Genomic DNA, 18,140 nt, shown 5'->3' on the forward strand with positions numbered 1-18,140 from the left:
TCTACTTTACGTTAGAAACCACAAAACTGAAAATATTTGACATTTCCATTATTAATTCACAACCCCCCTTAATAAATATTTCTGGCAACATTAGCAGGAACAATTTCAGTAGAGCAGTTGACATGAAAGAGACAAAGTTGAAATGAGTTTAGGAGTGTTTCTAGAACAACTTTTTCACCCAAAATATTTTAGAATGAATCAACAAATGAACAACGAAGACATGTAATGTAGAAAATAAGTAGAAAAAATAACTGTGTTTCTCTCTTCCCTCTTACAGGCAGGAAGAAAAATGGGTGGAGATTAAGGTGGGTTTGTGGGCTTGTTTCAGTCCGCAACCTACTTGACCTTCTAGCAACATTAGACAGTGGTGGTGTCTTCCATCTCCAAACACTGTTTATTTCTGATTTCTCATTTTGTTCCTGGCTCTCTAACTTCCTCTTCTCAGCCATTAAATGTTGGAGATTCCCAGGGATCACTCGAAGAATCCTCTGGTCTCACAACACTTATTCAGTAGGCAATTGTATTTATTTTCTGAGATTAAATAATAATCTATTTGCCAGTGATTCTCAAATATATATACCCTATGTGATCCTCTCTTCAGATGTCCAGACTGAGTTGTTGACTAGACATCTTCACTTGGATTTCTACAGATGCTCAAATTCCCTCAGAGTCTTCTTATTGTCATTAGTATATTGTCTAAGTTTTAGCTTACATGATCTGGGCTCTGCCCTGCCATTCCTTCTCATCTAGTACCATTCACATTTATTGTCCAGTCCCTGGCCACATTCCAGCTCCCCAAAGGTGCCACAAGCTTTCTTATGCATTTCCCATTGCCTGGAACACTCTTCTCATCTCATCAGCCAACAATTTGTCTTGTTCCTTCTCATCTGTAGGCTTCTCTTCATGCATCATTTCTTCATTTTTTTAATAGCATCTGGAATTTATCCAGAAAATTATTTTTTTAGTTTATTATTTAAATTAATTTTTATTGGAGTATAGTTGCTTTACATTGTTGTGTTAGTTTCCACTATACAGCAAAGTAAATCAGCTATAGGTATGCATACATTCTGTCTTTTTTTTGATTTCCTTCCCATTTAGGTCACCACAGTGCATCACTTCTTAAGAGAAGCTTTCTTTGACTCCCCAGAGGAAACTTCTCTGCTTTACATTCCTTAGCATGTCCTGTTTCTGCATTACACACTTACACATTTCTAACTATGTTTCAAGCTCTATCTTCTTTACCAAATTATAAACTCCACAAAAGTGGTGCTCATAGGTGATTCACTGCCAAGTCCCCAGTCCCTTGTGGTAGTGGATACTGGAACCCCCACACTCCTCATGTTCCTCTGAGGCAGGACCTGCATCAGTAACATTCTGACCTCTCTCTTGCCCCCTCCCCATCTTACTCCCACACTTACTCTTTCCCAGGGGAAGAGAAGGAACTCTGCTGATTGACAAATTTGGGAAGAGGATTGGGGGAAATGTCACTCTCCCCCTTTGGGAACAGCACCTTCCAACAGCTGTATCAGAATATTCTTATCTTCAGCTCTCATTTTCTTTAGTCTATCTCTCAACTAATTTCAAGCTCAGGCAGAGAAAGAGAACTTTATTCATTGAATCCTCCAAAACAGCAAAATAACACAGTGCCTGGCCTATTGTAGGTATATACTTGAATAAATTTATAAAAGAATTTGCTAATGAATTAAATTTGAGGTTATGAAATAATGGAAGAATCAAAGAGAGCTTTGGAATAAAAGAAGAATAGAAACAAGGATGATATAGAGGAAGTAGAGAAGGCAGAATTTTAAAAGGATTAGAAAAGAAGGGAAATTATGCTAGAATATTTAATGAAGATCGATCATGTTATTAATTCTTAAAACAACCCTGGGTAGAAAAATAGAGAAAAAAAGATGCCATTAAAATACTGGTTAACATGAATTTTTTTTAAAAGTTGGAGAAATTATTTATTTTTCAGAATTCAAGGGGGTAAAGCTCTAGATAAAAATCATAAAGTTGCAAACAATTTAGAGACCATGTTGTACATTTTGCTTACTGAAAAGTGAGAAAAGAAGTTCTCAAGGTCTCAAAGCAAGTTGAAAGCAAATCTGAAACCAAGGCCAGGTCTTTTGACTCTCAGCTCAAAGCCATTTTGGTCTCCCACATTGACTCCTTTAAAATGTGAGGAACCTAAAGAAAGGTCAAAAAGAATGATATACTGGGAGACTGGGAAAATCAGATGAATGATGGAAAATGTAGCATGGGATGAGAAAAGTGAATCAAGAAAATGAAAGGACTCATTTCTAATTTATAGATGTTTTACTTTATTCAACATTTGGTATCTGTGATTTAATGGTGGTTTGGCACATAGAACAGAAAAGCAAAAAATAATGAAAATATAATGCTGGAAAGATCATCCATCAATCTGAAATACAGAGTCCTGGCAGGTCTGCACTCAGGATCAAAAGTCTTCATTTGGAACAGCCCAGTATGCTCGACCAAATACCAATATTTCATAGTTCTTTCATCTAAATTAGAAAAAGAAATTTCATCTGTCTATAACATGCACCCTATTGTGGTCTGTCTTCCAAAGAAAAACAAATCAGCTAAAAGTTAAAGGAACCAGCATGTTATTTGGGGTGAATGTTGTTGCTCTTTTTCTATTTTCCAAAAGAAGCAGTAGAGTGGGAAGTAAGTAGTAGCGATGTTTATTTGAAAGTCAAAACTTACTTCATCATTCACATTCTCTAGTGCATTTATTTGTTCACATTGTCAGATAACAGCAAGTATGGAGCCATTAAAATAAGGCAGAACTTATATTTTTCTAGGTTTAATTGGATTATATCACAGATATGGTGTATTAAAAACTTATAACCACGCACGGTCTTTGGCTTTCTGAGAATATGGTCCTTGTTATCAAGTAGCATATAGTGTTTGGGGGAGGCAAAGAAACGGCACAGGAAGCATGCAGTACTATGTCATACAGAGCTTATTTAAATAAGCATAGAGCCAGGAAGGGAAAACTGGTTAATAAGAATAAGCTTTTTTCTGAGCTGTTGATATTTGCCAGATATTGTTCTAAATTTTTACATAGATTTCTTCATTTAATCCTCATTACAATCTTTTCAAGATTGCTTTTCAGGAGTGAGAATTCTGGGGCAGAGAAAGGGTAAGTAAATTTCCCCAGTTTCCAGGGCTATGGAGATACTGATTACATTCCAAGAGCTTCATAAACATGACTTTGAATTTACTTGATACTCTGTAATGACCTATATGGGAAAATAATCCAAAAAGGAGTGGATATATGTATAACTGATTCACTTTGCTGTACAGCAGAAAGTAACACAACATTGTAAATCAACTATAGTCCAATAAAAATTAAAAAAAATAAACAAACATGACTCTGTTTACACAGAAGTCATGCAAAAGAAATCATAAATTTTATCGTACTTAAAATACAGCTATACTACGTGTGCCTTAGTTATTTGGCTTCTGAGGGCTCATGTAAACCATCAAATCAGAAATATCTGGGGACTAACATATGTACTTTTCCCTAAACCATCCACACACAACAAAGAGAAATCTCATGATGGAGTTGATATTGAATTTAGCCCATGAATTTTGAAAAGGCAGTTAATAAAGAGTGGAAGGAGGATGTTCCAGGCCAGGGGGAAAGTTAGTGGCAATTCAAAGATAATGGGAGGAGGCTTCCCTGGTGGCGCAGTGGTTGAGAATCTGCCTACTAATGCAGGGGACACGGGTTCGAGCCCTGGTCTGGGAGGATCCCACATGCCGCTGAGCAACTAGGCCCGTGAGCCACAACTACTGAGCCTGTGCATCTGGAGCCTATGCTCCGCAACAAGAGAGGCCACGATAGTGAGAGGCCCGCACACCGCAATGAAGAGTGGCCCCCGTTTGCCAAAACTAGAGAAAGCCCTCGCACAGAAACGAAGACCCAACACAGCAAAAATAAATTAATTAATTAATAAAATCCTACCCCCAACATCTTCTAAAAAAAAAAAAAGGTAATGGGAAAGCAGGGGCATCTGGGAGGAGTAGGCAGGCCAGTGTGGCTCCAGTGTGGTGAGAGATGAGCTTGACAAAGTGGGCAGGAACCCATCAGAAAAGACCTTGAATATGAGACTCAGGAGAGGGGAACAATTACAGAGTTCTGAAGGCTCCAATTTGTCCTAGATTGATGACTGGGTAGTTCTAAATTGAACCCAGGTTTCCCATTGTTTGGTATAGACCTACTCTTGGCAAAGCTTCAATCCAAGAACCTTTTAGAAGTTCATTAAAAATCTCAAAAGCTTTTTCAAACACCAAAAGGCCTCAGCACTCCATTTAAATGTAAATACATTTGAGAGTTTAAATTCTAAGATTTAAGAATGAATGGGGGAAAGTGCTTGGAAATAAATGTTGTTTGGGAAAAAGAAATGGAAAAGTGATGAACAGTGTGGGACTCAGGAAAGACCTGAATACACCCAATGCTTCAGGTTTTGGAAATCATTTGAGCCATTATTGCTGTTCTCTCTAATGCTGATCATAAGTCAGGGAATTCAGAAGTTGACATCAGAGAGAGGAGTACTGGACATCAAAATACAAGAGAATAAAAACCACAGAGTGAAAGCTCAGCTGTGTTTGGGCAGAGTTATGCTTCCAGTTGGCCGTGTGTATTAGAAATCCTTCAGGTCTGGATCTTTGATGAAGAGGTGACTGAACGGACTTTGGTCTACAGAGAAACCCTGGTCCCATCCAGATGGTGCTCATGCTTACCTGGTGATGATCATAATCTTTCTTCCGCTTCTCAGTAACATCCATGTCAGTGCACCCTTCAACAGGAAATCAGTTTTATAGAATATTGCTTTGGAGACAAAGGAGATAATGGATACTGAGTTTGTTTGTTTTAATACTGCCATTTTGAAAACAGAGTGCAGAGAAACTAAAAGGGCAAGGTTAAAATGTAAACTTGCTATTGTTTATAATGAAGAAATATGCACAGTGGATAGTTCTAATGCTTACCCCATTCTTTAATCTCTAAAGCAATTTATGAGGCATAATTTTTATTTTATTAAATTCTATATTGTTTATAGAACATATAAGCAATATAAAATTTTCTGATTTTTATAAAAAGCATATATTATATTAAGTAACCATATGGTTTATATGATTTTATAAAAAATCTAGCTTTTTATCACAGAATATATAATTATTAACTACTTTTAGAAAACACAAAATGAGCAATAAATTAAAACTTGTATATAAGATCAACATAAAAATAATATCTTAATATGTTCATTCAACTTTTTCTAGTTTTATGTCATAAACATGCTCATTTACAAACAAAGTTCTTCATAAAACTGAAATCATGCCATATGTAAATTATGTTTAAAGATCTGTATTCTTTATATGATTCTATAAAACAATGTAGGGTTTTGTAACATAATATACTATTTTCATTTTAAAAAATAGAAAAAAAATAAGCTCAGAGCTGTATTAGTCATTAGTCATCTAAGAAGTCATTCATCTTGTCCCCCAATATTGTTATAAAGGGCTGTTAGAATATTAACAATGATGTTTGTATCTTTCTGAGAGTCTTGAAATGATCCTGAGAATTTATTGAGAATTGCCTGCATAGTTTGGAACTAAATTAAAGGTTTATTTTCTTACCTCATAGGATCTTTTGGGTTTAATTGAGCTAATCAACAAGATTGCAAATAGCAATGGTGCAATTGGGAGGATTTTCAAATATAAAACAGAGGTGTTTTTTGTTTGCTTTAAATGTTTTTAAACTGCCAAATCTATGTATTAATTAAGTACAGGTGAGGATAATATTGTTTTTCAAATAAAAATCCCAAGTCAATGTGATATAGATTTTAGGCGTCAAAGTAAATTCTTGGAGAATGCTATATCCTTCACTTTGAAAGATTCATACTCCTGTTTGTGATGGCCAGGAACCCTGATGGTCTAGGAGCTGTTTCCCAGATGATGCTTAACCTAATCCCAGCTATATTATTTTCCACAACCCTTAACCATCCCTAAACTTTATACCAACATGCTTCATCCCCAACAGTTCCCAGTGCTGGGAGTTAGAAATAGGTTACATTCAGAAATTAGATGAGGTTCTGGCAGAGGATGAGTACAGCTGCCATCTTTATAAAAATGGAAAGTTTAATAGCCAGCTGTTTTATGTTGAGTGAAAAGGTCCCTGCAAATGACATGGTTTCATGTAGGTAGCATCCAGCCTTGGGAAAGAACATTGTATAGTGGGCACAGCATGATGTGGGAGAAAGCTTGGACTTTGGCATAAAAATCCCTGGGCTTTAAGTGCACGTCACTTAACATCTTTGATCTGAATTTCACAACCTTATTTTACATATTTCAGAAATCCAAAAACAAACACACAAAAAACTTTGTGAACGGGTAGTAATGTTTCCAATAATTCTACAATGCAGAGAGAACTACATTCTGAATGTTGATGTGTTTAAGTATAACTAAATATACAAAACTGGAATAATATAAATGCTGTCTTATTTCCATCTTTTAAAGATTATTCTGTCTTTATTCTCTTTTGAAAAAAAGCATGAATAGTATTTGTCATATCTATACAATATCATTTGTTTAATCATTCCTCTATTGTGAAATGCATAGGTTTGTTACCATCATTTACCATTATAAAAAATATTCTGGTGAATATAACTTAGGTACATCTTTCTCTGAATTCCAAACTAATCCACAATGGAATCCAAGAGTCCTTACAGACTCAAAAAAATAACCATTAGTAGAGATACTGATATGTACTGCCAAACTGTTTTTTTAAAAATATTACACAATTTTACATTCTCACCAGTCATGAATGAGGACTGTCTCAATACACACCTTCAGTGTGACTGTTAGTTTTCTTCAAACTCTCACTTTGACTAAAAATATGACATTTTCTCATTATTAAAGTCACATCTATTTGATTTCTGGTAATATTGAAGATTTTTTTTCCTATGTCTATTGGACATTTGTGTCTCTTCTGCTACAAACTTTTTATTTATATACTTTGTCCATTTATCAACTGGGTGTTAGAATTTTTAATATAATTTTACAATGTATGATTATAAAGGCACTGTAAATAATGTATCCAATAATAATTGAATAATTAAATAATTTTAAAAAATATAAAAATAAATCAGCAATAAAACTTTTATAGATAAACTCACCACATGACAATGACAGCTATTTTTATGTTGGTTCATATTTTTCCAGTCATAGGCCATAAAGACACTCACTCACAGGAAACTCTTGAGAAAGTTAAAATCATGCCATACATAAAAATGTGTCTCCATCCATTTACTTTTGATCTCTGTGTGTCTTTATAGTGGGTTTCTTATAGACAACATATTGTTGGGTCCTATTGTTTGATCCACTCTGACAATCTCTGTCTTTTAATTGGTGCATTTAGACCATTGATGTTTGAAGTGATTATTTATATGGTTGCATTAATATGGTTGGATTAATTTATATGGTTGGATTATTTATATGGTTGGATTATTTATATGGTTGCTATTTTCTTTTCATTGACCTTGTTCTTATTTTTGTCTTTCATTCTTTTCCTGCTTTTTGTGGTTTTAAATGATCATTTTAATTCCATTTTCTCTCTTTTAGTGCTTATCAGTTATACTTCTTTTTTAAGTGGTTGCCCTAGAGCTTGCAATATACATGTATGTCAATGAAAATGTAATCAGTTGATCTAAGAAAGAAATAGAAATTTTTATTCAAACCAAATTGAGGATTATAACCCAGAAACAACCTCTCAGAAAGCTCTGAGAACTATTCCCCCAATTACAGGTCAAAGCACAGTTTTATAAATTTAGAGGTTTCCACTGATACATCCTCAAGGTCAGAGATTTTTTCCTCAGCCATCTCCCATTGACTAATAAGCCCATCAAAGCCATTCTTCATTTTTGTTATAGTGTTTTTGATTTCTAGTATTCTTGTTTGATTCTTTCTTAGAATTTTCATCCCTTTGCTTATATTGCCCACCTGTTCTTGCATGCTGTCTACTTTATCTATTAGAATCCTTTACATATTAATCAGAGTCATTTTAAATTTCCCATCTGATCATTTCAACATCCCTGCCATGTCTGGTATTAATGCTTGCTCTATCTCTTCATGTTTTTGGTTTTGGGGTTTTGTTTTGTTTTGCATTTCAAACTGCTGTAAAATAGGCCTTTACTAATGTGATGATAAGGTAGGAGTCGGAGAAGCGTTCTATAGTCTTACGATTAGGTTTCAACCTTTCAGTGAAACTTTGCCTCTGGATAGTGAATTTCACAAGTGTTTCTCAGTTTTTTCTCCCAACTTATGTGGGACAGGATGGTTAGAGCAGAGTTGAGTATTTCCATTCCCTCAGTTCAATTAGTCTCTTATAACACCTCAGCAGATTAGGTTCTGATTGACTAGTTTCTCCTGAGGGCAGCTTTTCTTAAGAAGAACAGAGTGCTTTGGTACATTTCAAAATGATTCCTTTATCCAGAAGCATGAAATAATTTTTCTCTGATACTTATTATGAGAACCTGGTAGAGTTCCTGGAGGTAAAACTCACAAAACTGTGGGACCACCCCATGTCTGGGTCCCCCTGAGTTTTTACTCTCAGCCATGTGCACACTGAGTCTTCAGCTATTTTTCAATTACAGTTCAGGTTTTCCTACCCTGTTTCCCATGTCAATTTCCACTTGTGAGTCTCTGCTCTGGGAATCAAAGGCTGTCTGTATTCACCAGACTGTCTATCTAATCTTAGAGGCATGGCTTGCCCTATGTCTTCACCTCTCTTGTGGATCCAAAAAAAAGAGCTGATTTTTCAGGCTTCATCTATTTACTTGTTGTTAAAATGGATTGGAAACTTCCAAGCTCCTTACATGTGGAAGCAGAAACCAGAAATTAATAAAATTTTATCTAATTTTTCCCACTTAACATTAATTTTTGAGCATTTCTTCCATTATTAAATATTTTGTTAAAGTACAATATTAAATATTGCATACTATTTCTTCATATGGGTGTGTCATTACATATTTAATCAAATATATTTGTACTTTGGTATTTTCTGCATTTTCACAGACATGAATATCCTTGTACATAGATGTTTAAGTATAAAGAAGTATAAGACAGGAGGAGCTTCAAGATGGAGGAAGAGTAAGACACAGAGATCACCTTCCTCCCCACAAGTACATCAGAAATATATCTGCATGTGGAACAACTCCTACAAAAAACCTACTGAATGCTGGCAGAAGACCTCAGACCTCCAAAAAGGCAAGAAACTCCTCATGTACCTGGGTAGGGCAAAAGAAAAAAGAAAAAAAACAGAGACAAAAGAATAGGGATAGGACCTGCACCAGTAGGAGGGAGCGGTGAAGGAGGAAAGGTTTCCACACACGAGGAAGCCCCTTCGCGGGCGGAGACTGTGGGTGGTGGAAGGGGGAGCGTCAGGGCCACGGAGGAGAGCACAGCAACAGGGTGCAGAGGGCAAAGTGGAGAGATTCCCGCACAGAGGATCAGTGTTGACCAGCAGTCACCAGCTCGAGAGGCTTGTCTGCTCACCTGCCGGGGCGGGTGGGGGCTGGGAGCTGAAGCTCGGGCTTTGGAGGTCGGATCACAGGGACTGGACTGGGGTTGGCTGTGTGAACACAGCTGAAGGGGCTAGTGTGCCACAGCTAGCCGGGGTGGAGTCCAGAAAAAGTCTGGACCTGCCTAAGAGGCAAGAGACATTTTTTTGCCTCTTGTTTCCTGGTGCGTGAGGACAGGGGATTAAGAGCGCCTCTTAAAGGAGTTCCAAAGATGGGAGCAATCCACAGCTGTGAGCCGCAGACACGAGAGACGAGCATGGGACTCTAAGGCTGCTGCTGCAGCCTCCAAGAAGCTTTTTGCAAGCACAGGTCACTATCCACACCTCTCCTCCCAGGAGCCTGTGCAGCTTGCCACTGCCACGGTTCTGTGATCCAGGGACAACTTCCCCGGGAGAACACACGGTGCACCTCAGGATGTTGCACTGTCCTGCCGGCCTCTGCTGCCACAGGATTGCTCTGCATCCACACCCCTCCATCCTCCCGGCCTGAGAGAGCCAGAACCCCTGAATCAGCTGCTCCTTTAACCCCGTCTTGTCTCAGCAAAGAACAGAGCCCCTCAGGTGACCTACACACAGAGGCAGGTCCAAATCCAAAGCTGAACACCGAGAGCTGTGCGAACAAAGAAGAGAAATGGGAATTTCTCCCAGCAGGCTCAGGAGCATAAGATTAAACCTCCACAAACAACTTGATGTACCCTGCATCTGTGGAATACTTGAATAGACAATGACTTATCCCAAATTGAGGAGGTGAACTTTGGGAGCAGTAATATATATATTTTTCCCCTTTTTCTCTTTTTGTGAGTGTGTATGTATATGCTTCTGTGATTTCATCTGTAGGGCTTTGCTTTTACCATTTGTCCTATGGTTCTGTCTGACCGTTTGGGTGTTTTTTTATTATTATTACTTAAAAATATCTTTTCTTAATAATTATTTTTTATTTTAATTATTTTATTTTACTTTATTATTTTATTTTATAATTCTCTTTCTTTCTATTTCTTCCTTCCTTCCTTCCTTCCTTCCTTCCTTCCTTCCTTCCTTCCTTCCTTTCTTTCTTTCTTTCTTTCTTTCTTTCTTTCTTTCTTTCTTTCTTTCTTTCTTTCTTTCTTTCTTTTCTCCCTTTTATTCTGAGCCGTGTGGAGGACAGGCTCTTAGTGCTCCAGCCAGGCATCAGGGCTGTGTCATTGAGGTGGGAGAGCCAAGTTCAGGACACTGGTCCACAAGAGACCTCCCAGCTCGAAATAATATCAAATGGTGAAAACCTCCCAGAGATCTCCATTTCAATGCCAAGACCCAGCTCCACTCAATATCCAGCAAGCTACAGTTCAGGACACCCTATGCCAAACAATTAGCAAGAAAGGAACACAACCCCATCCACTAGCACAGAGGCTGCCTAAAATCACAATAATGCCACAAACACCCAAAACACACCAATAGATGTGGACCTCCCAAAAAGAAAGACAAGATTGAGCCTCATCCACCAGAACACAGGCACTTGTCCCCTCCACCAGGAAGCCTACGCAACACACTGAACCAACCTTAGCCACTAGGGACAGACACCAAAATCAACAGAAACTATGGACTTGCAGCCTGAGAAAAGAAGACCCCAAACACAGTAAGTTAAGCAAAATGAGAAGACAGAGAAACACACAGTAGTTGAAGGAGCAAGGCAAAAACCCACCAGACCTAACAAATGAAGAGGAAACAGGCAGTCTACCTGAAAAAGAATTCAGAAAAATGATAGTAAAAATGATCCAAAATCTTGGAAATAGAATGGAGAAATTACAAGAAACATTTAACAAGGACATAGAAGAATTAAAGAGAAAACAAACAGAGATGATCAACACAATAAATGAAATTAAAAATTCCCTAGAAGGTATCAATAGCAGAATAACTGAGGCAGAAGAACGGATAAGTGACCAGAAATATAAAATAGTGGAAATAGCTATTGCACAGCAGAATAAATAAAAAGAATGAAAAGAATTGAGGACAGTTTCAGAGACCTCTTGGACAACATTAAATGCACCAACATTCGAATTATAGGGGTCCAAGAAGAAGAAGAGAAAAAGAAAGGGACTGAGAAAATATTTGAAGAGATTATACTTGAAAACTTCCCTAATATGGGAAAGGAAATAGTTAATCAAGTCCAGGAAGCACAGAGAGTCCCATACAGGAAAAATCCAAAGAGAAACGCACCAAGAAACATATTAATCAAACTATCAAAAATTAAACACAAAGAACAAATATTAAAAGCAGCAAGCAAAAAACAAGTAACACATAAGGGAATCCCCATAAGCTTAACAGCTGATCTTTCAGCAGAAACTCTGCAAGCCAGAAGGGAGTGGCAAGACATATTTAAAGTGATGAAGGAGAAAATCCTACAACCAAGATTACTCTACCCAGCAAGAATCTCATTCAGATTTGATGGGGAAATTAAAACCTTTACAGACAAGCAAAACTAAGAGAATTCAGCCACACAAAACCAGCTTTACAACAAATGCTAAAGGAACTTCTCTAGGCAAAAAACACAAGAGAAGGAAAAGACCTACAATAACAAACCCAAAACAATTAAGAAAATGGTAATAGGAACATACCTATCGATAATTACCTTAAATGTAAATGGATTAAACGCTCCAACCAAGACATAGACTAGCTGAAAGGATACAAAAACAAGACCCATATATATGCTGTCTACAAGAGACCCACTTCAGACCTAGACACACATACAGACTGAAACTGAGGGGATGGAAAAAGATATTCCATGCAAATGGAAATCAAAAGAAAGCTGGAGTACCAATTCTCATATCAGAAAAAAATAGACTTTAAAGCAAAGACTATTACAAGAGACAAAGAAGGACACTATATAATGATCAATGGATCAATCCAAGAAGAAGATATACCAACTGTAAATATTTATGCTCCCAGTATAGGAGCACCTTAATACATAAGGCAAATACTAACAGCCATAAAAGGGGAAACTGACAGTAACACAGTCATAATAGGGGACGTTAACACCCCACTTTCACCAATGGACAGATCATCAAAAATGAAAATAAATAAGGAAACACAAGCTTTAAATGATACATTAAAAAAGATGGACTTAGCTGATATTTATAGGACATTCCATCCAAAAACAACAGAATACACATTTTTCTCAAGTGCTCATGGAACATTCTCCAGGGTACATCATACCTTGAGTCACAAATCAAGCCTTGGTAAATTTAAGAAAATTGAAATCATATCAAGTATCTTTTCTGACCACAATGGTATGAGACTAGATATCAATTACAGGAAAAATCTGTAAGAAATACAAACACATGGAAGCTAAACAACACAGTACTTAATAACCAAAAGGCCACTGAAGAAATCAAAGAGGAAATAAAAAAAATACCTAGAAACAAATGACAATGAAAACACAATGACCAAAACATATCAGATGCCGCAAAAGCGTTTCTAAGAGGGGAGTTTATACATAGGCAAGCCTACCTTAAGAAACAAGAAACATCTCAAATAAACAACATAAACTTACACCTAAAGCAATTAGAGAAAGAAGAAAAAACAAACAAAAGTTAGCACAAGAAAAGAATGAAGGAAAAGATAGCAAAGATCAATAAAACTAAAAGATAGTTCTTTGAGAAGATAAGCAAAATTGTTAAACTATTAGCCAGACTTATCAAGAAAAAAAGGGAGAAGACTCAAATCAGTGGTATTAGAAATGAAAAAGGAGACGTAAAAACTGACACTGCAGAAATACCAAGGATCATGAGAGATTACTAAAAGCAACGATATGCCAATAAAATGGACAACCTGGAAGAAATGGACAAATTCTTAGAAATGCACAACCTGCTGAGACTGAACCAGGAAGAAATAGAAAGTATGAACAGACCAATCACAAGCACTGAAGTTGAAACTGTGATTAAAAATCTTCCAACAAAAGGGCTTCCCTGGTGGTGCAGTGGTTGGAAGTCCACCTACCGGTGCAGGAGACATGGGTTCGTTCCCCAGTCCGGGAGGATCCCACATGCCGTGGAGTGGCTGGGCCCATGAGCCATGGCCGTTGAGCCTGTGCACCCGGAGCCTGTGCTCTGCAACAAGAGAGGCCACAGCAGTGAGAGGCCCATGTATCAAAAAAAATAAAAAATCTTCCAACAAACAAAAGCCAAGGACCCGATGGCTTCACAGGCGAATTCTATCAAACATTTAGAGAAGAGCTAACACCTATCTTCTCAAACTCTTCCAAAATATAGCAGCGGCAGGAACACTCCCAAACTCATTCTACGAGGCCACCATCACTCTGATACCAAAACCAGACAAAGATGTCACAAAGCAAGAAAACTACAGGCCAATATCACTGATGAATAAATATGTAAAAATCCTCAACAAAATAATAGCAAACAGAATCCAACAACACATTAAAAGAATCATACATTATGATCAAGTATGATTTATCCCAGGAAAGCAAGGATTCTTCAATATATGCAAATCAATCAATTGATACACCATATTAACAAATTGAAGGAGGAAAAACATATGATCATCTCAATAGATGCAGAGAAAGCTTTTGATGAAATTCAACAACGATTTTTGATAAAAAGCCTCCAGAAAGTAGGCATAGAGGTAACGTTCCTCAACATAATAAAGGCCATATATGACAAACCCACAACCAACATCATCCTCAATGGTGAACAACTGAAACCATTTCCACTAAGGTAAGGAAAAAGACAAGGTTGCTCACTCTCACCACTATTATTCAACATAGTTTTGGAAGTTTTAGCCACAGCAATCAGAGAAGAAAAAGAAATAAAAGGAATGCAAATTGGAAAAGAAGAAGTAAAGCTGTCACTGTTTGCAGTTGACATGATACTATACATACAGTATCCTAAAGATGCTACCAGAAAACTACTAGAGCTAATCAATGAATTTGGTAAAGTAGCAGAATACAAAATTAATTCACAGAAATCTCTGGCATTCCTACACACTAATGATGAAAAATCTGAAAGTGAAATCAAGAAAACACTCCCATTTACCACTGCAACAAAAAGAATAAATACCTAGGAGTAAACCTACCTAAGGAGACAAAAGACCTGTATGCAGAAAATTGTAAGACACTGATGAAAGAAATTAAAGATGATACAAATAGATGGAGAGATATACCATGTTCTTGGATTGGAAGAATCAACATTGTGAAAATGACACTACTACCCAAAACAATCTACAGATTCAATGCAATCCTTATCAAACTACCACTGGCATTTTTCACAGAACTAGAACAAAAATTCCACAATTTGTATGGAAACACAAAAGACCCCGAAGAGCCAAGGGAATCTTCAGAAAGAATAACAGAGCTAGATTAATAAGGCTCCCTGACTTCAGAGTATACCACAAAGCTACAGTAATCAAGAGAGTATGGTACTGGCACAAAACCAGAAATATAGATCAATGGAACAGGATAGAAAGTCCAGAGATAAACCCATGCACATATGGTCACCTTATCTTTGATAAACGAGGCAACAATATACAGTGGAGAAAAGACAGCCTCTTCAATAAGTTGTGCTGGGAAAACTGGATGGCTACATGTAAAAGAATGAAATTAGAAAACTCCCTAACACCATACACAAAAATAAAGTCAAAATCGATTAAAGACCTAAGTGTAAGGCCATACCCCATCAAACTCTTAGAGGAAACATAGGCAGAACACTCTATGTCATAAATCACAGCAATATCCTTTTTGACCCACCTCCTAGAGAAATGGAAATAAAAACAAATATAAACAAATGGGACCTAATGAAACTTAAAAGATTTGCACAACAAAGAAACCATAAACAGGATGAAAACACAAACCTCAGAGTGGGAGAAAATATTTGCAAATGAAGCAACTGATGAAGGATTAATATCCACAACATACAAGCAACTAATGCAGCTCAATATCCAGAAAACAAACAACCCAATCCAAAACTCGGCAGAAGACCTAAATAGACATTTCTCCAAAGAAGATATACAGATTGCCAACAAACACATGAAAGAATGCTCAACATCATTAATCATTAGAGAAATGCAAGTCAAAACTACAATGAGATATCATCTCACACCGGTCAGAATGGCCATCATTTAAAAATCTACAAACGATAAATGCTGGAGAGGGTGTGGAGAAAAGGGAATCCCCTTGCACTGTTGGTGGGAATGTAAATTGATACCACCACTATAGAGAAGAATATTGAGGTTCCTTAAAAAACTAAAAATAGGACTACCATATGCCCCAGCAATCCCACTGTTGGGCATATACCCTGAGTTATTTGTAGTGAGGTGGATGGACCTAGAGTCTGTCATACAGAGTGGAGTAAGTCAGAAAGAGAAAAACAAATACTGTATGCTAACACATATATATGGAATCTAAGAAAAAAAAAAGGTCATGAAGAACCAAGTGTAAGACAGTAATAAAGACACAGACTTACTAGAGAATGGACTTGAGGATATGGGGAGGGGGAAGGATAAGCTATGACAAAGTGAGAGAGTGACATGGACATATATACATTACCAAATGTAAAATAGATAGCTAATGGGAAGCATCTGCATAGCACAGGGATGTCAGCTCGGTGGTTTTTGACCACCTAGTGGGGTGGGATAGGGAGTGTTGGAGGGAGGGAGACACAAGAGGGAAGGGATATGGGAACATATGCATATGTATAACTGATTCACTTTGTTATAAAGCAGAACCTAACACACCATTGTAAAGCAATTATACTCCAATAAAGATTTAAAAAAAAAAAAAAAAGAGTCATGTACCAAAATGTTCATTCCAGCTCTATTTACAATAGCCAGGACATGGAAGCAACCTAAGTGTCCATGAACAGATAAATGGATAAAGAAGATGTGGCACATATATACAATGGAATATTACTCAGCCATAAAAAGGAATGGAACCGAGTTATTTGTAGTGAGGTGGGTGGACATAGAGAATGTCCTATAGAGTGAAGTAAGTCAGAAAGAGATAAACAAATACCGTATGCTAACACATATATATGGAATCTAAAAAAAAAAAATGTAAATGGCCAGAAGAACCTAGGGGCAAGAGAGGAATAAAGATGCAGACCTACTAGAGAATGGACTTGAGGATACGGGGAGGGGGATAGGTAAGATGTGACAAAGTGAGAGAGTGGCATGAACATATATACACTACCAAACATAAAATAGATAGCTAGTGGGAAGCAGCCACACAGCACAGGGAGATCAGCTCGGTGCTTTGTGACCACCTAGAAGGGTGGGATATGGAGGGTGGGAGGGAGGGAGATGCAAGAGGGAAGAGATATGGGGACATATGTATATGTATAACTGATTCACTTTTTTATAAAACCGAAACTGACACACCATTGTAAAGCAATTATACTCTAATAAGGATGTTAAAAAAAACCCAAAAACGTATAAGACATAGTTCTTCCTCTCCACGAGTCAACTAGCTAGTTTAATAATATTCACATTTTAAATAACATTTAGAGACAATAATGAAAGAGGTATTATAAAGCGATGTCTCACGATGTGTTTGGAGAATTTGAAGGACAGGAGAAGCTCTGATTCTATGCGTGGTCTCTGTGGGATTAGACCAGAGGCATTCTTCTTTTTTCCCATTTTTGCCACTTGAGAATATTCCACCCCTCTTCACACTCATTGTCTCTCTGCCTCAGGATTCTCTCCATGACAAAATGTGTCCTTCGTCATAAGAGATCTGACCTTGAATACGTTCTGCTTTTATCAAACTATATTTGTCTAACATTCATTAAATCTTGGACAACCTCCATTTATAAAATACTCCCTACATCTCATCCTTCCGCCTTCATTGTCCATGTTTTATTCCTTTTCATAGAACTGATTGCCACCTGACATTACATCATATGCTTATTTGTTTACTCCTATATCATATGTTTATATTCTACTAAATATTAGCTCCCAGAGGGCAGAGGACTAGTTTGTTGTCTTCATCATAGAATCTCCAAAACCTAAAACTGTCCCTAACACAGTGCAGGTTGTGAAAAATATTTTTAAATAAATAACTAACTAAATGAATGTAAAACACATTGACTATGTAATAAAGCACTTTCTTATTGAAATAGCAAATTTCATTTCATCCCTCCAATACCCTTATGGTATGAGTCACTGATTCCCAGTTCTGTGTCACATTCAGGCTCTGCTAGGAGCAATTTTGATGGATTCCCTAATGTGCCACACTATCAGAGGTGCTAAGGACTCCATTGGTACCAGCAGTGCTGGTCTTCATCATCTTCAGATGCCCCTTCTACACCTTATTTGACCCCTCACCCTCCAGATCTTTCTCTGACTTCTCAACTTTCCCTGTCCTTTGGCTAGAGTCACAGTGGTTTTCCATACTCACAGACATTTCCTGCATGGGCTCCTTCCTCCTAAGTATCTCTTGAGTGTGTTTTAGTGTTGGCCTCATAGGTCATAGTCACCCACACTTTCTGCCATGTTTTCCTTGCTTTCTCAGAGGTGACCATCAAGACACTCACTCCTCTCTTTCTGGTCC

This window comes from Lagenorhynchus albirostris, chromosome 4 (genome assembly GCF_949774975.1).
Source record: "Lagenorhynchus albirostris chromosome 4, mLagAlb1.1, whole genome shotgun sequence".
Classification (NCBI taxonomy): domain Eukaryota; kingdom Metazoa; phylum Chordata; class Mammalia; order Artiodactyla; family Delphinidae; genus Lagenorhynchus; species Lagenorhynchus albirostris.